The sequence below is a fragment of the Schistocerca nitens genome, chromosome 2, assembly GCF_023898315.1.
Source record: "Schistocerca nitens isolate TAMUIC-IGC-003100 chromosome 2, iqSchNite1.1, whole genome shotgun sequence".
Classification (NCBI taxonomy): Eukaryota; Metazoa; Arthropoda; class Insecta; order Orthoptera; family Acrididae; genus Schistocerca; species Schistocerca nitens.
The window spans coordinates 902376462-902396365 of NC_064615.1; the positions used below are offsets into that span (position 1 = coordinate 902376462).

General features: G+C 42.7%; 1 protein-coding gene across 2 annotated transcripts in view; it reads left to right on the forward strand.

The window, feature by feature from the left end:
• The window catches only part of LOC126237212 (long-chain-fatty-acid--CoA ligase 1), a 694263-nt gene that overhangs the window by 508457 nt on the left and 165902 nt on the right, over positions 1–19904 (forward strand). The window contains exon 1 of one of the 2 annotated variants that reach the window (XM_049947097.1): positions 7990–8124. The exons of the other annotated variant lie outside the window; for it this stretch is intronic. The gene's annotated coding sequence lies outside the window, so the exon portion shown is untranslated. Of the gene's footprint in view, positions 1–7989; positions 8125–19904 lie in introns of those variants that run through there. 2 annotated transcript variants of the gene reach the window in all.

Sequence of the window (19904 nt, forward strand, 5' to 3'; positions counted from 1 at the left end):
AAGATGTTCCCTCTAGTTGTAAGGTATTTTGATCTGGGTAAATCGTAAAATGCAGGCTTCTTAACTTCACTGAACAAGCTGGTGAGACAACTAATGGCTTCACGGTCTGATCAAGTCATCACTGTATTTTCATAATTTAGATGTAAAGAACCTCAGTGCATATTGCAAAGATAATTAAATGTACAAACATCATAAAAAGTTTTGCATCACGCCGGTTCCCAAACTCCTGAAGATAGACGTTAACTCTGGATATTGTATCACAGACACAATCCCTTTGACTATTCAGAGATGTCACTAAACCCGCCCAAAGATGTAAACAACCATGCATGAGCAGCGCTCATTAGACGAGGGGTCCACAGCCGATCATTTCCAGTTACTCCACCAGGAATATATATAAATGACCTAGTATATAGTGTCGGAAGTTCCATGCGGCTTTTCGCGGATGATGCTGTAGTATACAGAGAAGTTGTAGCATTAGAAAATTGTAGCGAAATGCAGGAAGATCTGCAGCGGATAGACACTTGGTGCAGGGAGTGGCAACTGACCCTTAACATAGACAAATGTAATGTATTGCGAATACATAGAAAGAAGGATCCTTTATTGTATGATTATATGATAGCGGAACAAACACTGGTAGCACTTACTTCTGTAAAATATCTGGGAGTATGCGTGCGGAACGATTTGAGGTGGGATGATCATATAAAATTAATTGTTGATAAGGCGGGTACCAGGTTGAGATTCATTGGGAGAGTCCTTAGTAAATGTAGTCCATCAACAAAGGAGGTGGCTTACAAAACACTCGTTCGACCTATACTTGAGTATTGCTCATCGTATGGGATCCGTACCAGATCGGGTTAACGGAGGAGATAGAGAAGATCCAAAGAAGAGCCGCGCGTTTCGACACAGGGTTATTTGGTAAGCGTGATAGCGTTACGGAGATGTTTAGCAAACTCAAGTGGCAGACCCTGCAAGAGAGGCGCTCTGATCGCGGTGTAGCTTGCTGTCAAGGTTTCGAGAGGGTGCGTTTCTGGATGAGGTATCGAATATATTGCTTCCCCCTACTTATACCTCCCGAGGAGATCACGAATGTAAAATTAGAGAGATTCGAGCGCGCACGGAGGCTTTCCGACAGTCGTCCTTCCCACGAACCATACGCGAGTGGAACAGAAAAGGGAGGTAATGACAGTGGCACGTAAAGTGGTCTCCGCCACACACGGTTGGGTGGCTTGCCGAGTATAAATCTAGATGTAGATGGAGGTACACGGCTCGTGTTGTCTGTAGTTCAATCATGCCTAGACGGTCAATACCGCGGTTCAAAAAAATGGTTCAAATGGCTCTGAGCACTATGGGACTTAACTGCTACGGTCATCAGTCCCCTAGAACTTAGAACTACTTAAACCTAACGACAGCACACAACACCCAGCCATCACGAGGCAGAGAAAATCCCCGACCCCGCCGGGAATCGAACCCGGGAACCCGGGCGTGGGAAGCGAGAACGCTACCGCACGACCACGAGATGCGGGCGATACCGCGGTTCGATCGCGTCCGCATTGTTACTTTGTGCCAGGAAAGGCTCTCAACAAGGGAAGTGTCCAGGCATCTCGGAGTGAACCAAAGCGATGTTGTTCGGACATGGAGGAGATACATAGAGACAGGAGCAAGTCTTCATTGTTGTCATTCCATTATACAGCTGATGGTTGTCCGTAATCGCAATTGCGAATACATTTCACACTGTTGTGTGACACAGTACTATGTATGAGGGCGTTTTATATGCTACGTGGGATTCAAATGTAAATGTTTGTAAGTGTTTCTACCGTTATTGCCACGTATGTGTAATGTTTGTGCTTCCATGAGAATTTTGTCTCATTCTGGCAGATGTTCTAATGATGAGCTATACCTAAAACGCCTCAGCGAATGTAAATTTTTAGTAATAAGTGATCTGTTGATTTCAGCGACCTAATAAAGCAGTGACGTAAGACGCGATCAGACATGAATGACATATTTCCGTGTATACGTGACAGTGTTTTTTCCAGATGTCACTGGTGATATGCATTTGTCACAGCGTTCTTTTTTCCTGTCGCTGCTGCGTTCATTTTGTCAGCAGATCTGAGACGCCAAGGAAGTCAGTTTAGGTGAAGTCTTGTCATAAGCAGCTGTCAATGGCGTAGATGACGACATCTTAATCGTGTCGCAACTTGGGACAAAATTATCTGCTGGCGGCGACTGGCGCACACTGAAATATGTCACTGTTCAGAGAAACTGCCTCCATTCGATTCAAAAGACAGGCGTCGCAGGAGTAATTTCTGGACGTTATAACTTTCTCTGTCTTCATCAAGTTACAAGACTCCACATCACACCACTGGACGATTTAAATGAAAGGTTAAATAATGTCGAATTACAGTGGGAAATCCTGTTTTAACTTCGATGTTGTGCTTCCAACACATAAGCACCGTTTTTAACAAAACATTAGGAGCAAATTCAAACCATAATGACTTTGCAACTTCACCATAATTACCTATACAGGGTCAATGGTTCGAGGTATCTAAACAAATTTTTCTGCAAATGGAAGTAGCCGGAGGCGCGGGGAGAAAGGTGGGAGTAAAGGGAAAATTCTGCTTTTTGGCTCTAGATGGGTCAACAGGATCCGGCCTACCGCCGTGTCATCCTCTGCCAATAGCGTCCTTGATGTGGTCTGGAGGGGCATCAAGTCAGCACACCACTTTCCCGGTCGTTGTCGGGTTCCATGACTTTGGAACCAGTTATAATCTCTGTTGATTCATTGTGGATAGGGGTAGCGACCGGTCAGATATTTACCTAAGAAAAGTCATCATCAGTCGTATGTTTTCAGAAGTTATTTTATTTCCACAGCCACTTTCGGCGTCTCACTGATGCCGTCTTAAGGACCCGAGCACTCCATGTATAGAGAATCAGCTACATCGATATAAGTATAAATGGAGCCGTTGTCCTTCGATGACTTGACAACAACTGCAGTTAAGTGCACACTCCACAAAACATTCATGGAATGTGGGTATTGATGGCTGTGGTTATACATGCGTCGATGTATCTGATTCTCTATACATAGCGTGCACAGTGGCCGGAAGATGACATTAATGAGATGTCGAAACTGGTCGTGTAACTAAAATAACTTCTGGGGGCATAGGCAGTCTGGTGATGTTTGTTTGCAAAAACCAATACTAACCGGTCGAATAGCTCCTCAGTTGGCCTCACCAAGGGAAAATCGCTGGCAGTACCAGAAATCGAACCCAAGTCCACTGCATGGGAGTCACCGACGCTGACCACACAGCTACGGAAGCGGAAGAGGAGTGGGTCGCCGGGGGGAGGGGGGGGGGGGGTACATGAGGAGCACGTAATTCTGTTCCATGTTTAATTGTAGTATCGACGAGTTATTCAAGCAAGTACATGTTTTCGTTTGAGTGGAACGATGTATATTTTAAAGCATTCGAAAGCTCTTGACAACAAGCACAGTGATATGGCATCTGTTAATGTTGGTTCTAAATCTTTTCCAAAAAATATCCGACAAATGTGGTAAAAGTGAAAGACAATGCGTCCGGAATTGACTATCGCGGTGTAGACACCGCTAGCGTATCAAGCACTTCGATTGTTTATTTGTTTTCACACAAGTTATTCACATAAACCTGAGTATGTACAAACTTTTGAAATAGTTTTCCCATACCCCTTCTGATAAGCATGTAACTGCATTTACAACACCGAGCGAAGTGGCGCAGTGGCTAGCAAACTGGACTCCCATTCGGGAGGACGACGGTTCAACCCCGCTTCCGACCATCCTGATTTAGGTTTTCCGTGATTTCCCTAAATCTCTCCAGGCAAATTCCGGGGTGGTTCCATTGAAAGGGCAGGGCCGACTTTCCCGTCCTTCACAAATGGTTCAAATAGCTCTAAGCACTATGGGACTTCATATCTGAGGTCATCAGTCCCCTAGACTTGGAACTACTTAAACCTAACTAACCTAAGGACATCACACATTTTCATGCCCTAGGCAAGATACCCGTCCTTCCCTAATCCGATGAGGCCGATGACCTCGCTATTTGGTCTCCTCCCCCAAACAACCCAACCTCATTCACAACAATCGCAGCTGATGCAATCATTTCGGAAACCTCACATACTTGGACCTTTACTCTAGATCGCAGACAAATGGGGTACACAAATTCCAGCCCGGGGGAAAAAATGGTGGTGTTATGAAGGTAATCCGGCAACCAGTATTGTCACCTCGCGCTGCCAAAACGCCAATGATACGGGGCCCCACGGTCTACAGGGGCCCGGACACGAATTAGCAAAAATTCGTAAAATGCTTTCCACAGTCTCACTCAAGGTGAACGCTTAAGTCTTAGGCCGTACCCTAAACACTTAATTAACCGCCGTAGCCCTCAGAACACAGGGTTATTGTGCGGTTCGGCCTCCAGTGGACACCCCCTGGAACGTCTCACACCAGACGAGTGTAACCCTAACGCTTGCGTGGAAGAGTAATGATGGTGTACGCGTGCGTGGAGAACTTGTTTGCGCAGCAATCGCCGACATAGTGTAACTAAGGCGGAATAAGGGGAACCAGCCCGCATTCGCCGAAGCAGATGGCAGACCGCCTTAAAAACCATCCACAGACTGGCCGGCACACCGGACCTCGACACTAATCCGCCGGGCGGATTCGTACCAGGGACCGCACGCCTTCCCGGCCGGAAAGCAGTGCGTCAGACCGAACGGCTAACCGAGCGGGCAACCATGACTTACAAAATTATGGTTCCCATGACTTTTGGAACTGGGATGAATTACATTCTCCTTGAAGTCTGAGGATATTTCGCCTGTCTCTCATATTTTGCACAACACATGGAATAGTTATATAGTACATGACTCACCGAAGAATCTCAATAATTCTTCAAGGAATTTCAACTACTCCAGGAGCCTTGTTTCGATTTACGTCCGTTTATACTCGCGTTTGTCTGATTTCCCCCTCGTGACCATTTCGCGAGGTGTTGAGATGGAGTAATACGTGTGTGTTGCCTGGCATTTCTTCGAAAATACGCTCTCCAAGTTTTATAGGTAAGCACGCTAGGGTGGCAATAAGTCATGGGATAGTGATACGCACATATACAGGTGGCGGTAGTATAGCGTACATGAGGTACGAGGCGTGTTTTTTAAGTAAGTACCGTTTTGAAATTAAAAAAAAGACGTGCTAAGATATCTCAATAATATACCACTACTCTTTCGTCTCACAAGGGGAGGCCACGACGTTTGGAAAGCGGATTTACTTCAAACTTCGTACACTCGTAGTACTCCATTAGGACAATAAAATGTGTAAGCAGTAGCGCATACTTCTCAAGCGTTATTGAGAAAATCGCAAGATAATTTCGGTCGTCAAATATATACCTATGCGTGGCCGTTTTTACCAGGAAGCAGCGGCAGCCGAGTGGGTAGCGTTCAAGCCCCGTAATCGCTGGATCGAGTTCCGTTCTTCAGTTTTTTTTCATTTTTAACACATTTTCTTTACTATTTATATTACAATTCATATAATGGGAAAAATACGTGAAATCGGATGAACTTTTATTAAATTTACAATGTTATTTGGCAGTCTACAAATTTTTATTATCACAAATAATATAACATTCATAACTATCGACTAGTAAACGACCAAACACATAAAGTGATACTAAAAATGTATGCTTGTCCGTGATTTGAGATATCCCTTATACCTGGAAGGAGCTCGAAACTACTTGTTACCTTCAAGCTTTGACCGGCACAGACGGCTTTCGAAAGATGTACAATTAATCGTCGCTTTCGACATTACGAGTACAATGTCAGGATGGTATCTTTCGTAAAAACATGGGAAACTTAAAATTAAACGGCACCAGCTGCATTGAATAAATGCTGTGTCCGCATACGCAAGGACTTTTGAGGTTTTCCGTGGAAAAACAAACCTCGTTAACATTTTCAAAAACACCTCTTTCAGCCGATAATTTGGAAGCAAACCATGCATATCGCAGCACTTCCTCAAATATCGGCGCTGCAGTATTGAGTGTATTTTAATAGCGTCTTCACGACAAGCAATTTCTCGTTCTTTTTAGATTAAATACGAAAAATTTTTAAGACACGGACAAGCATACATTTTCAGTATCACTTTATGCGTTTGGTCTTTTACTAGTCCATAGTTGTGAATATTATATTATTTGTGATAATAAAAATTTGTAGACTGTCAAATAAAACATTGTGAATTTAATAAAAGTTCATCCGATTACACGTATTTTTCCCATTATATCAATTGTAATATAAATAGTAAAGAAAACGACTGTGTTAGAAATTTAAAAAAGAAACTGACGAACAGGACTCGAATCCACCGATCCAACGATTACGGGGCTTGAACGCCACCCACTTTTTTTTTTTTTTTTTAAGCGTTGTGTTTGGTCGTTGCGGACGTCGCAAGACATCCTGTTCAAGTTCGGTGGTTGATCCTTCCACTCAGGTTTTTTTTTTTTTTTTTATTACAGAGGCCAGCCGGCTCTCTGACCGAACACGCTGAGCTACCGTGCCGGCCCCACTCGGCTGCCGCCGCTTCCTGGTAAAAACGGCCACGCACAAGTATACAGGGTGTTACAAAAAGGTATGGCCAAACTTTCAGGATACATTCCTCACACACAAAGAAAGAAAATATGTTATGTGAACATGTGTCCGGAAACGCTTAATTTCCATGTTAGAGCTCATTTTAGTTTCGTCCCCCTACGCTCAATGGAGCACGTTATCATGATTTCATACGGGATAATCTACCAGTGCTGCTAGAACATGTGCCTTTACAAGTACGACACAACATGTGGTTCATGCGCGATGGAACTCCTGCGCATTTCAGTCGAAGTGTTCGTACGCTTCTCAACAACAGATTCGGTGACCGATGGATTGGTAGAGGCGGACCAATTCCATGGCCTCCACGCTCTCCTGACCTCAACCCTGTTGACTTTCATTTATGAGGGCATTTGAAAACTCTTGTCTACGCAACCCCGGTACCAAATGTAGAGACTCTTCGTGCTCCTATTGTGGACGGCTGTGATACAATAGGCCATTCTCCAGGGCTGCATCAGCGCATCAGGGATTCGATGCGACGGAGGGTGGATGCATGTATCCTCGCTAACGGAGGACATTTTGAGGAGGAGGAGGAGACTAGTGTTTAACGTCCCGTCGACAACGAGGTCATTAGAGACGGAGCGCATGCTCGGGTGAGGGAAGGATGGGGAAGGAAATCGGCCGTGCCCTTTCAAAGGAACCATCCCGGCATTTGCCTGAAGCGATTTAGGGAAATCACGAAAAACCTAAATCAGGATGGCCGGAGACGGGATTGAACCGTCGTCCTCCCGAATGCGAGTCCAGTGTGCTAACCGCTGCGCCACCTCGCTCGGTGGAGGACATTTTTAACATTTCCTGTAACAAAGTGTTTGAAGTCACACTGGTACGTTCTGTTGCTGTGTGTTTCCATTCCATTATTAATGTGATTTGAAGAGAAGTAATAAAATGAGCTCTAACATGGAAAGTAAGCGTTTCCGGACACATGTCCACATAACATACTTTCTTTCTTTGTGTGTGAGGAATGTTTCCTGAAAGTTTGGCCGTATCTTTTTGTAACACCATGTATATTTGACGACCGAAACTATCTTGCGATTTTCTCGATAACGCTTCCGAAGTACGCGCTACTGCTTACACATTTTGTTGTCCTAATGGAGTATTACGAGTGTACGAAGTTTGAAGTAAATCCGCGTTCCAAACGTCATGGCCTCCCCTTGTCAGTGTATAGAAACAGCGATAGTCCAACGACAGGATGATTCCGGCCGGTAATCGAACTGCTGGTGGTGCGGAGACAAGTGACGAGTGAGTCACGGACACGGCGAGGCGGCCAGCCAGATATAGGTGAGTTCGGCGGCGGGACGTCCTTGGGCCCCTGGCAGCGTGCCCCCGTGGTGGAGAGTGCGCGATTGTGCCTGCGGCGGGGTGGACGCTGCCAGTGTTGTCCGCGGCGCCGAGGCGTAGCCATGAGACGCGCGCTCTGCCGTGCCTGACCGGTTACTTTAGTTGGTGTGCCGACGCCCGCCCCGATCGTCAGACCGCGCTCAGGTACCAGCAGACATTGCCAGCTTTCTTCTTCTTCTCGGTACGCCAGTATCTGTTCTCCGTCGTTTCAGCAGGTGGCCGAGGACAGTCGGGATGTGTGTTTGAGGGTTGGTGGCAAAGGCTTCCGCGAAAGTTCGCTGTTATTGACGTGTTTCTAGAGGGAATCTGCTATTGAGACTTCGTAGACTGTGACAATAGTGCAGAGTTTAGTGTTTGGTGCTATACTATATCAGGAGCATTATTTCGACTTGTATACGCAGTGTGTGTGTGTGTGTGTGTGTGTGTGTGTGTGTGTGTGTGTGTGTGTGTGTGTGTCAGGAGCATTATTTCGACTTGTAAACACTGTGTGTGTGTGTGTGTGTGTGTGTGTGTGTGTGTGTGTGTGTGTGTGTTCCATATCTCTTGAACACACCAAATAACTTTTCATCCAAAAGCGAAATAAAAACCATATCAAGCAAACGTGTAGCTACCAGGTGGACGTCAACCAGCACGGTTGTCTTTGTTTTAACTTTGGTAGTTAACGACGCTATCAACAACAGTACGTCTTTCTCAAATAGGATCCTAATTATTTATTTCGTAATCTAGTTTCCTCAACATCTGCTCAAAAACTTATAGTGTGCCCCTCACGTAAAAATTACGTTATTAAAAACGTAACACGAAACTAACTTTAATTCTCTTGTACTATCACGCAGTGTAGGTAGCCGGAATAACGTAACTCGGCCACTACGTGACAGTAAACAATCGGAAACACAGGGAAAATACGCACCACTCATTCAGTCAACAGCCATCAGTTGAAGATTTGTGAAAGTACAACGTGCATCAACAAGGAGGCGGTGGAAGTGGTACTCATTTATGGAGAATATAATATAGAAAACAGTAACTGTATTAATGTTTTTTATTGACAATACAGGTACATATCGTACAGTACTGTAGTACTTTTAAACGTACGTTCTGTATATTAAAAACAGTCCTTGATAGAAAACTGCATCAGTTCGTTGTTATACGTATTGTTCAACAAAGATTCAACTGCAGAAGGTTTACTGAATGACCAGTGCGAATTTTCATTTTTTGCTGCCGCCTTCAGCAGGTGGAAGACTTACGTTACCATGAGTATCAGCCAATTATGTGTTAAGCGAGTGGTACACTGTGATCGTTTTCTGATCAGTAAGTGGATTACCAAATAAATAGTGCTATAGGATGCTACTTACTTCTGTACATATCTCCACGACGAACAAAAGTACAAGAAGGGCGATCTTGCTGGTTGATGTCACCGTATTGTGCTTCTGGACAATGTTATTTATGATGGCCAGAAAAAAATTGGACACGCTGAATATACAGTGGAGCGTATGACCCCTTTCCGTTTTCTCAACGGTTCAAGATATCGAAATAAGGTTTTCGGCAAATTACAGCAAGCACAGGATAAGGTAATGTTGTTGTACGGGTATTACCATTAATTAGCGAATCAGCTGAGATATTGGTGCAAGTGCGCAATTTTTAATTCGTTAATATAGCTAATTTAACGGTTTTCGAAAGCTCTTGAAAAGGTGAATACAGTGATACAACGCTTTTTATTTTTGGTACTGAACATTTTCCCAAAAATTTATCTTAGACGTGCTACAATCGAGAGGCGAGGCGGCTGGAATCTACTTTGCGGTATAAACACAGCCAAGTGGGGTTTTCGTGATAGGCTGTTGCAGGCAACAAGAACATGGTCTGGGACTTCCGAGAACAAAGTTAACTCTACTTTGTCGTACTTTATAGGTCAACATGCAGGGTCGATTACAGCTGTGCGTTAACATTTAGCTTATCCGAGGGAAATTAGGAAGACACATTCCAAATAGGTGTATGTCCTCGTGTTTAATGTCCGCTGCATATAATGAATGACGATTGAGTGCCTCGCTTGGCGCTAATTACACTGGAGTGCGGCATACAGGCCGCCATACCACTCGTTTCTTCTATACGTTTGCGAAACATTTCAACGACAACATTAACCACTGTTATTTCACAATCTGTCACAATGATCTTCCTAATATCATAAAAAACTATAGAGTTTAATTTATGGAACCTTCAGTAACGCGGTCGATAAGTTAAGAATATAAATCATATAACAAAATTATGAGCCCTCTTTCCGTAATATCAGAAGTCTAACACTTTTCGCTATACTGAACAGTTAGTTAAATAATGTTACGCGTTGTGCAACCCACTCTACATAAATTGTAAGTGATGTTGCAAACAACGTTTCAATATTTTGAAATGAAATGTTCAGGATGTAAAAGGGATATTAAGTCTTTGTGTCATATTATTCTCTGTTCATGTGTGTGCATACAAAGGACGTTATTATTTTGCATATGGCCAATGTTCCTAACATTTGTCCACGTATAAACCCAATTATCATTTTGTAATGGAACTATGATCATTCAAACATTATTCGAGAGTCCTGGAAAAACGTAAAAATCTTTAAACATGGTAATACTCCTTTGTTAAATTATCTCGGAAAAGGAAAATGTTTGGTATATCTACCACATTACAAAATCCTCGGACCCTTTCCATACTTTCTCTTATTGAAAGTTTTGTTTGGATATCAACGGATTCGGAACTAATTAATATTAACATATCCCATGTACATATTTCGCGACCGACTGTGTTCAGTGGCTGACGCAACGCACTTTGTAGGAAATACGTTCGGCTTTCGGCAAAACCGCTGACTACTGGAACTGAGACCTAAACTTGCTCATTAACGCGAGCGTATTAAAAGTTTACTTATTTTTTATTCTCTTGATAAAGTTCGTAATCAGTGTGGTGAGGCAAATACTATAACGGAGTGTGTGGTAACCACATCCCATTTTCGAAAATTGAGGTCGGAGGAAGCTGTGGGCATAGTGAGACGAGATGAGTTGAGAATGATCAGTTTTATCTTGATTAGCAGTCTTGATCAGCCGTACTAGCTGAGACGACTAGACGTCAGCCAAAGGGCCGAGAGCTCGAGAATAGCTCTGAGCCAGGCAAGGAAGTTAAATCAGTGTCGACCAGTGCCGCCATGTGGTGAAGATAACGTATAATCTATGACCCGTCTGACATACAGTTCCACATCGTCAGTAGTCTATAGATGTCTACAGCTATGTACAGTGTTATGGAAGTATCTCCCGGACACTTGAAACGCTTTAGACGAAGAGTAAATAAATTTTCGAGCACTGCTACTGTCTTCATGTATATCTTGGGTGGAAAAACGGCGCCGTCCGCGACTGGTTTCAATCCGACATGGGAAGAAACTCCTGGGAGAGCGAAGCACTCGTGTTGTACTCCACCCGGGACACTTTTTCGGTTTTTTTTTTTCCTCCGCCGGCCCTCGGCTCGTCTCGAGACTGCAGCCCATAACGCAGACCAGTGAATGTTAATTTTCTTAGTGTTACAGCAACAGTCCACGTCTAAGCGATCAGTCGTCAAAAGTACTTTTGAAGAAATATTTAAGAAATTTTTGCTATTAGTGTTTGTAGAAATTAACAAACTAAATTTCAAACCCTCGAATGACCTGCCTGCGGCCAAAAATCACAAAGTTACTCCTGATTGTTTTTACTACAGGTTTGCCTGTCTCGTTAGCATATTTTCTTCTGTTTTTTCCTCTTGTTGACATTATTAAAAAGAAAACTAGCTGAGTGCCTAGTACTGTCAGAGCGTATTTATTCCAGCGAAACTACACCCCCCCCCTTTCTGTCCAACCCCCCTTCACTCCTCACTGCTCGTCCCTTCCTTCACTCTCCCCCCCCTGCTCATCCGTTCGTTCCCTCTCCCTCTCTCTCTCTCTCTCTCTCTCTCTCTCTCTCTCTCTGATTGTGGTTCTTGCTCGCACAGTATTCTTTTCCAGATGGTAACTAATATATGTACCAAGTTTCACTGATGTTGCCAGCAGTCTAGGATTAGCCCATGTATGCACATGTCAGCTGTGCTTCGCATACATTTAACATATTTCACACGTATTTGTACACACATTTCATCTGCATTTATAGCGAGGCTTGCTCTGTAGTTTCATTTTCACGCAGCTCAATGTTTCTGACGTCGTATCAATTGGTTCAAATGGCTCTGAGCACTATCAGACTTAACGTCTGAGGTCATCAGTCCCCTAGAACTTAGAACTACTTAAACCTAACTAACCTAAGGACATCACACACATCCATGCCCGAGACAGGATTCGAACCTGCGACCGTAGCGGTCGCGCGGCTCCAGACTGTAGCGCCGGCGACGTCGTATCCCTGAACTACTTGCTGTGCAGTGATATATTTTTCCAAGCACATCCAGTAATACATGGGGCTGCTATCCGCGAAATGTATTATGAATATAGTTGATTACAACGGAGTGATAAATTTAAACGTTTTGTATGATGCGGCAGTTTTCCACGTATGCCAGTGCTTTTGACGTCATATCTCCTGAACTGACATAATTTTCGTGGTATGTTCATTGGCACACGTGAATGCTGCCTGCAAAACGTGTTGCGAATACAGTTGCAAGTAAAGAAATAATAAATTAAAACGTCATGCTTCAGGCATCAGTTTTACTGTATGAACAGTGAGAACATAGTAAGCGATAAACTTTCTTTTTCATTTTGTGAGGGTTGTTGACAGGAAAAAGTTTCGTAAAGGTTTGAAATTATCTACAAAGTTTGTTGCAGTTCACTAAGAGCTCTCAATCTCACGTAAATGACTAAAGTACGGGAATTCACGTGTCATGGGTTACATTGCCTTTTCACCCCCACCCTTTGATAGGTTAGTTGGTTCTCACCCTCGCAGCGATTCTCTCCAGACAGTAAGTGATCTGTGTACCAATTTGGTTGAAATCGGTGCAGTGGTTTAGGAGGATATGTGGTACATACATACATACTGCAATTGCATACATTCATTTTTATATTATCTATGATTGTATGGATTCTTGTCAGCTGTTGACGTCTACAGCCGCTGAAACTGTAGGTAATTTACAATGAGTTACTTGCAGCCAGTAGCTTTTATTTTTATATGTCCTGTTTTCAGGTGTGAACATTGTTTCTTTACCAACGGTTTTACAATATTTTGCGACGAAAATTTTTAAAGCATTTATTCCAAAACATCGTAAGGAAGGAGAAAATGTTCACGACGCGTAAATAAATGAACACATCTGAAGATGGGGTGAAAATAAAATGAATGTACAAAAAAATGGTGCTTTGAGGCATAATTTGTTGCCGTAGCGTGTCGCGAAAAGCCTGCCATTTATATCGGTGCATTACCTCAAACATTGTCATGAACAGTAGTTTCGACTTCATGCGCTAGGAGCGCTGTTCTAGCGTCACGTGACGATGCGGCCCGCGAGGTGAAGTAGGAACGTGAATCAGGTCTGCGGATCACCAAAGGCTGCCCATGCCTCATGTGTGCTCTTGCAGATGCAGTGGACCATTTCCTTACATGTGGATAGTGTGCACGTTCGAATGTGATAGGTGTTGCTAGATTTCCCGTTCAAGCAATCACCCTCCGCACTGCATAATATATCCATGTGTACGGGGTGACCAAGGAGGAATGGCATACCCTGAAAAAATATTATTAAAAATTCCTTAATTGTTAATTTACATTAAAAACATGCATTTTAAGGAAGTGCTAAAGTGTAAGTAGGATCCTGAACCTGAATAATACTGAATACGACATCCATTGTGGAAAGTAACATTTACTACTAACAAGGGAAACTCCCCATAGCAACCCCCCACAGATTTAGTGGTAAGATAGCTCAGTGGAGAGCCCGTCAAAAACTGAACATAGATAAAGCATGGAAACAGTAAGAACATGCACTGAACTGCGAAAAAAAGCAAAATAGAAACAGTGCAAAGTCCAAGCTCAAGATATTCAATATAGAGCAAATTTGAATAGTCACGGCGTTGTGATTATCTGGTCACGGTGATAGACTGCGGAGGGGAAGATCTGTATTCAGATCTCCCTGGTGGCCCCCCCCCCCTTTTTTCTTTTTTTCATCATTAAGTTATGAACTGTCTGTCCGGTCACTGAGGTGTCTGTTCACTACATTCAAATTTCTGTGTCGTGGCGTAACGTCCGTTTGCAAAACCAGGTGCAATGAAGGGACCTCCAGACGTAGTAGCTTCTACTGTATTTGTTCTACGCAAGTACCTTATGTTATGACTCTTGCCTTCAGTGTTGGTAGTTTTGACTCTTGAATTCCTTTGTTGTAACATAGTTCACACCCATTTGTTTGTTGGTTTGATTTGTATGAGAAGTCTGTGCGGCATCTCGCCTGCTGTCACTATTCATTACATATTTACTTTCAACGGAAAAAAAACCAGGCCGATTTGAACACAGATCTTCCGCTTTGCGGTCCAACTCCGTGACCGCTCAACCACGACGTCGAGGTTCTTGCAATTTGCTCGATGTTATACGTCTACCTTCCACAAACTAGTTATGAATTCTTGTTTTTGTGGAAACTTCCTTGTACTACCTGGCAAATCGAACTGAAGGCCTGCCCCCAGGGTGGCAGCACCATCGCGTTTATACCCGAAAAACAGGGAAGGTGGGCAGAGAGCGCTGTTACACGATGTACGTCTATAAGAAAATGCACTGTACAGCACAATAATTAAACACTGACTGGCCCTTTTTTTTTTGACAATATGCCTCGTACACAGTCACTTTGCTAACATTTATTCACAATGTAATGTATATGAATCCCCCTTTTGTCTTATGCAACTGTCCGTTTTAATTCTCAAACTTCATTTTTACGTAATAAATCCAAGATAAGGAACGCCTTTTTGAAACTGTCGTCTCGTTCGTAAATGATTGTAAGGTGCCAAAACAAATCTCAGAGAGAAAAATCGTTTGACGAGTTTACTTGCTAGCATTGCGATCCACTTCTGTTCGATAAAAAGCTGCGAAGTGCGTATTAATCTAAAGTTGTGAATCGCTCCACTTTCGCACACGTAGCACTAAGATCTTGTCTGGCGTAGCGGTAACTTTGTTTGCAGGCTCCTGCGCACAGTTACAATTAATACTCGCAGAACAACGTTAGATAAATGAAAGTTACCTCCACGTTCTAGAATAAATTCAATGATCAAAGCAAATTTCTCGGGAGCACTACTTAATTGACAATGATCGTGATAGGTCAGTCAGTTTGCACGAAATATTTATAATTGATATACACAAACCTTCCTGGTGAACTTGTGAATCTGTCTCTCTATGAAAACCGTACTAAACCTGCCATAGTTTGAGATTAGCTTTCACATACAGTCAGAAAAACGCGGCGGAGGGATTTTAATTTATAATACGATAGGTGTCTCAGCCGGCCGGAGTGGCCGTGCGGTTCTAGGCGCTACAGTCTGGAACCGAGCGACCGCTACGGTCGCAGGTTCGAATCCTGCCTCGGGCATGGATGTGTGTGATGTCCTTAGGTTAGTTAGGTTTAATTAGTTCTAAGTTCTAGGGGACTGATGACCTCAGATGTTGAGTCCCATAGTGCTCAGAGCCATTTGAACCATTTTTTAGGTGTCTCATAAATTGCTACTGGACATTCATCCAGATCGGCAATTAGGCATTTGGGTGTACTTCGTTTTTATTTGGAGCTGATACCTGGATCGCACTTCACCCAGCATCGTGTCCCTCAAGCACACCATCGACTTTCTCAACTTCATCATTTCACTTTCACATTCTGCACCTTTCCCGTCAGCACTGTCGCTCCTTTCTCTCCTTTTCATCATCTGCAAATTTCAAGACGTTAACTGCAAGTTCTCGCGGATCGAGATGGCATTTCTCGCAGTAGTTTATCTTGTTCTGACCGAGGTATTTAACAACACACAATATTTTCCACTGGAACAATGGCTGTACAATGTCATGTGACATTTGTTGATGGGCCGACGATTCGCTTTGTCGAGTAATATCAAAATCTTTGTCTTTCCACTTAGTGATACTCGCTTCCCAAAGTCTCGAAATGTACAAAGTTTATATTAATTCCTTTCTGGGTGACAAGTGAGGGTGATCGACGCGACATTCTCACTAGCCCTCTTGGTGCGCTCCATGGCGAATTTTAACACCCTTTTGGTTGATTCCAGAAAGGGGAAAAATTCTATATTTCCTGTACTAAGAAGTCAAAATAACGCTTGAAATCTTCTGGTCACCTTTAGTATAGTTACATTACCTATCGTCTCAGAACTTCTTGTACAGCACTTTTTCGTATTCCATGAAAAGCTATTCCATTTCTTCCGTTCTGTCCACAAACAGTCACTATCTTGATTTAAAATTTCATTCATTGTCTTAATAAGTCGCATGTTTTCATAGCATTTTAATACAGCTTAGTAACTTTCGCCAGTTTCAGCAACGCATCTCTTTGTTCAACACGATGCAATATCAAGTGGGTCACATCGTCGCTCTATGATGCCACATTAGTTATAGGCATATATCTTTTATTGACATGATTGCTCTAATACCATTTTTCCGATGTCTCCAAACACGGTGAATCCTGAATTTTGAAATGAAATTGCTCTTCCAAAATAACACAGTTAAAGTGAGACATACTCGTTCACCACAGTAGATTAAGTGCTGCCTATTCGAACGTGCATAACACCATTAAAAAGCTTAGCGGTCATCTAAACTCACCAACGACGGGAATCACTTATTAGTGTACAAAATGTGATGCGTACTCGATAAGAAGCTAATATTTGTCCTTATTTCTGTGTGTTATTAAGTGATGTAATGTATATTCGGTAATGCGCAAAGCTGTTACGTCTTGTTACTTTTCGCTTTTAAACCTATTATGGAACAGAAAAACTGCGATAGGAAAGGCATTCGTCACCTACCATTTATATTAAATTCAAAAATTAAGATGACGATGCCCTGATGATAGCAGATATAAGCGAGGAGAAAGACCATAGATGGCAGTACTGTCTGCTCAGGGTTGATGTGAGGCGAAGAGGCAAGGACTGATACGCTCTGTCTTGAAGCTGCCAGTTCCACTACGGAATCCGTTTCGAAAGAAAGGAAAAAAGAATAGGTAATCTGTACAGGCAATGTTTGGTGAGTGACGTGAACCTAGATTTGGGTTCAGCGAATTCATCGAACGCTAACTTTTGCAAGTAAAGGCCACAAAGACTAACTACCACTTACATCGTCAGTGTAACAGAAAGTTCATTCACGCTAGTAGAATTTAACGATAATAGTAAACCATCCCATTCAGTACTTCATCATTAGTTATGTGATCTACCCATTTAATCTTCAGCATTCTTCTGTAGCACCACATTTCGAGAGCTTCTATTCTCTTCTTGTCCAAGCTATTTATTGTCCATGTTTCACTTCCATACACGGCTACACTCCATACAAATACTTTCAGAAACGACTGCCTGACACTTAAATCTATACTCGATGTTAACAAATTTCTCTTCTTCAGAAACTCTTTCCTTGCCATTGCCAGTTTACATTTTATATCTTCTCTACTTCGACCCTCATCAGTTATTTTGCTCCCCAAATAGCAAAACTCCTTTACTACTTTAAGTGTCTCATTTCCTAATCGAATTCCCTCAGCATCACCCGACTTAATTCGACTACATTCCATTATCCTCGTTTTGCTTTTGTTGATGATCATCTTATATCCTCCTTTCAAGACACTGTCCATTCCGTTCAACTGCGCTTCCAAGTCCTTTGCTGTCTCTGATAGAATCCTTTGCTGTCTCTGATAGAATTAGAATGTCATCGGCGAACCTCAAAGTTTTTATTTCTTCTCCATGGATTTTAATACCTACTCCGAATTTTTCTTTTGTTTCCTTTACTGCTTGCTCAATATACAGACTGAATAACATCGGGGTGAGGCTACAATCCTGTCTCACTCCCTTCCCAACCACTGCTTCCCTTTCATGCCCCTCGACTCTTATAACTGCCATCGGTTTCTGTAAAATTGAAAATAACATTTCGCTCCCTGTATTTTACCCCTGCCACCTTCAGAATTTGAAAGAGAGTATTCCAGTCAACATTGTCAAAAGTTTCCTCTACGTCTACAAATGCTAGAAACGTAGGTTTGCCTTTCCTTAATCTTTCTTCTAAGATACGTCGTAAGGTCAGTATTGCCTCACGTGTTACAATATTTCTACGGAATCCAAATTGATCTTCCCCGAGGTCGGCTTCTACCAGTTTTTCCATTCGTCTGTGAAGAATTCGTGTTAGTATTTTGCAGCTGTGACTTATTAAACTGATAGTTCGGTAATTTTCACATCTGTCAACACCTGCTTTCTTTGGGATTGGAATTATTATATTCTTCTTGAAGTCTGTGGGTATTTCGCCTGTCTCCTACATCTTGCTCACCAGATGGTAGAGTTTTGTCAGGACTGGCTCTCCCAAGGCAGTCAGTAGTTCTAATGGAATGTTGTCTACTCCCAGGGCCTTGTTTCGACTCTGGTATTTCAGTGCTCTGTCAAACTCTTCACGCAGTATCGTATCCCCCATTTCATCTTCATCTACATCCTCTTCCATTTCCATAATATTGTCCTCGAGTACATCGCCCTTGTATAGACCCTCTATATACTCCTTCCACCTTTCTGCTTTCCCTTCTTTGCTTAGAACTGGGTTTCCATCAGAGCTCTTGATATTCACGGAAGTGGTTCTCTTTTCTCCAAAGGTCTCTTTAATATTCCTGTAGGCAGTATCTATCTTACCCGTAGTGAGATAAGCCTCTACATCCTTACATTTGTCCTCTAGCCATCCCTGCTTAGCCATTTTGCGCTTCCTGTCGAACTCAATTTTGAGACGTTTGTATTCCTTTTTGCCTGCTTCATTTACTGCAGTTGTATATTTTCTCCTTTCATCAATGAAATTCAATATTTCTTTTGTTACCCAAGGATTTCTACTAGACCTCTTCGTTTCACCTACTTGATCCTCTGCTGCCTTCACTATTTAGTCCCTCAGAGCTACCCATTCTTCTTCTACCGTACTTCTGTTTCCCCCATTCCTGTCAATTGTTCCCTTATGCTCTCCCTGAAACTCTGTACAAGCTCTGGTTTAGTCAGTTTATCCAGGTCCCATCTTCTTAAATTCCCACCTTTTTGCAGTTTCTTCAGTTTTAATCTACAGTTCATAACCAATAGATTGTGGTCAGAGTCCACATCTGCCCCTGGAAATGTCTTACAATTTAAAACCTGATTCCTGAATCTCTGTCTTGCCATTATATGATCTATCTGATACCATCTAGTACCTCCAGGATTCTTTCATGATTCTTGAACCAAGTGTTAGCTATGATTAAGTTATGCTCCGTGCAAAACTCTACCAGGCGGCTTCCTCTTTCATTTCTTAGCCCCAATCCATATTCACCTACTATGTTTCCTGCTCTCCCTTTTCCTACTCTCGAATTCCAGTCACCCATGTCTATTAAATTTTCGTCTCCCTTCACTACCTGAATAATTTCTTTTATCTCATCATACATTTCATCAATTTCTTCATCATCTGCAGAGCTAGTGTGCATATAAACTTGTACTACTGTAGTAGGCGTGGGCTTCGCCTCTATCTTGTCTACAATAATTCGTTCACTATGCTGTTTGTAGTAGCTTACCCGCACTCCTGTTCTTTATTCATTATTAAACCTACTCCTGCATTACCCCTATTTGATTTTGTATTTATAACCCTGTCTTCACCTGTCCAAAAGTCTTGTTCCTCCTGCCACCGAACTTCACTAATTCCCACTATATCTAACTTTAACCTATCCATTTCCCTTTTTAAATTTTCTAACCTACCTGCTCGATTAAGGGATCTGACATTCCACGCTCCGATCCGTAGAACGCCAGTTTTCTTTCT